Below are 2,698 nucleotides of genomic sequence, written 5' to 3'. Positions count from 1 at the left end.
ATTTATATATTGATTTACTTTTACTCTCTATTGACTGCGAAGATTCTTCGAAACCCCCCTCTACGCAATAATTGACCGCAGATCTGCATACCTCCCCAAGAAGCCTGTAACCATTCTTAGATTTGATAACGCGGTGTTGGTAAGTTGGTAAGTCTGTCAGTTTTCATAAATAATTTCAGGGTTCTATCCTTTATGTATTTTTGACTGCATTAATCTTTAGGTCCTCGTCCTAATGTATCATAGTACCTTGAAAAGTCTTCTCAGAACCTGGCTTTATGCAATTTCTAGCTGGCGAATAGTAGTGTTTGAGGCCTTGCTAAACACTACACATCCATATGGAAGTGACGGTCGAATTGTTTGTTCTTACCATTGTAATTTTCATTTTTGAAAAGCGGTTGGAGAAGATGAAGAATTTTGTCACAGCTAATTTTTTTCAGTTGAACATATTTAAGCTATGTGAATCGTTTGTCCAACGTGATGCCAAGATATTTAATGCTGTCCTCCCAGTTTATTATCATATCTCCTACTCTAACTCTCGACGGTTTGATATCTTTTATAATTTAATTAATTATAACTAATTAATTAATATTATTGGACAGAATTATATGTATTCCATAAAGAATTAAAATTACCTCGCATATGTAGGTATATCAAAAATTCAGCCAATTTCCGCTTAACTCTGCATAAAAGTATCTTTGTGCATAAAATTACTGAAAAGGACGAAGAGCAATAAGCGAAATAGCCAAAGAATTGTGTTCCAAAGTTGTATGCTTAAAATTGTAGCTTTTCAACACTTATTAGCAACTTTTCAAAACTTTTTTCCAAAAATGCCATAACAAAATATTTAGAATTATGCGGAATCCGTTTGTAACGCCATCTTGCAATGTAGTTATGAGATAACAACATTTTGTGGTTCATGGTAGGATTTCTGACAAAAGTGAAAATTCTTTTGGTTAAGCGAGAATGAAAAAAATTGCATGAATGGGGAAAATTTTTTGATACCACAAACACCGAATCCAAACCAAACCAAGAAGAATGTGTGTAAAAATCTGTTTAACTTAATTGGTTTTCCGTTTTATACGGTTTTACCCAAAATACACGCAGTACTTAAATTATTCAAATTACAAAAAAGTTGAATAAAAAAACAAGAAGTGAATGAATACAACCGATGAAATACTCACTCCTTAATTATTTAAACTTTAGGTTCATTACAGAGACTATTATGTGCTTGTGTGCTTTTCTACCTGTATTTATTTATTTGACATATTTATTCATACATATGTACGCATATATATTTATATATATATGTATATATGTATGTATATTCATTATTAAAATGAATTTCTTGTGCTACAAATATTGCAACTTAACACGTGTATACTTCTTAGCAAGTCTTTTGCATAGCAAATACAAAACTGAATGAGTTATTGACTAGATTCATCATTCTTTTGTTGTCTTTGTATTTCCTCCCAGTTGCCTGATAATAGAACAAAGTTTAAAATTTTGCAAAATTTATGTTTTGCGATATGTCGAAATTGACAGATAAAGTATATTTGTACACATGTTAATATATTGACTTTGCATAATTCATTTAAATTTTAACAATAATACTGATTAAATGGTAGAATCTTTCGTGTGGAAGCCTTTTTCAAAAACAACATTGGACTGGAAAAGAGATAAATATCTGTATCTGTATACATTCACTACTTCTTTTTATATATAAATATGTATATTAATATTAGTATATTCTAGTTTTTATTCATTATTATTTGCATCTTTAGTTTTAAATTTTAAAGTGATGAAATATAGTTTAATGGTTTCTCAACTTAACTAATAGGGATTTCTATGTGGTAACTGTTTAAATATTACATAAATTAAACTCCATTTTTATTATTCCATCAATCAAGAACTTATACATATAAAAAATTAAAGCTAAAAACAAAAGCTTTTTAACAATCAATAGCTTATTGGATGTAAATAAAGTCAACAAACATTATTGGCTAAGAATAAAAAGCAAATATTCAATATTAAAACCAATATAAGGGTTTATAATGTCTGAATAAAATTTAAATTTATATAAATTAAATAAATTTATTAAATTTTTAATAATTTGCTAAGAAAGCAAGAAATCAAAGAACTGCATCGATACTTTCCGCATCATGATAATTCGTCAGTTATTACTGGTGGAATAGTTAACGCTTTCAGGAGTTAAAGAGATTTGTCCAGCGCCATCTTTACTAAATCTAACACCATGTGATTTCTAGTTTCTTCCAAGTTTAAAAAAAAAATTATAGAGAAGACCATTAGTGCAGTTAATCTCGAAGCTGTAAACATAACACATCCAATTTTGAGAACTGTTCTAGAAAGCTGATCTACAGGAATCTAAAATAAATAAAAACTAATGAAAATATGTTGAAAAAATAAAAAATGATAAAGGTTTTGAAACGTCAAAATGATGAAAATGAAGAAAGATGTGAAACTAAAATTTACTAAAATTTTTTAAGTATTTTTATAATCTACTGAGCGAACTTTAGTATGCATTTTGTACGGAATGTATTTTGTATGAATTATCGTTGTTGCTTCCAATTCGAATAATTTCTTCGTACTTAGGTTTTGCATTTGTATTGTTGATACTTGTTGTCTTCGGTTTTTTAACTTAGTCAATTCTCAACTCAACTTAAATATTTAATTTATAACT

The 2,698-nt window shown here is 28.4% G+C and overlaps 1 protein-coding gene across 1 annotated transcript in view; it reads right to left on the bottom strand.

Annotated features, from left to right (window-relative positions):
• Nucleotides 1-2,698, bottom strand: part of LOC119674062 — a 19,677-nt gene that overhangs the window by 5,638 nt on the left and 11,341 nt on the right. The window lies entirely within an intron of this gene.

The sequence above is a fragment of the Teleopsis dalmanni genome, chromosome 2, assembly GCF_002237135.1.
Source record: "Teleopsis dalmanni isolate 2A chromosome 2, ASM223713v2, whole genome shotgun sequence".
Classification (NCBI taxonomy): Eukaryota; Metazoa; Arthropoda; class Insecta; order Diptera; family Diopsidae; genus Teleopsis; species Teleopsis dalmanni.
Note: the sequence above shows the minus strand (reverse complement) of the source record. Positions and strands in the feature narration are given on the sequence as shown.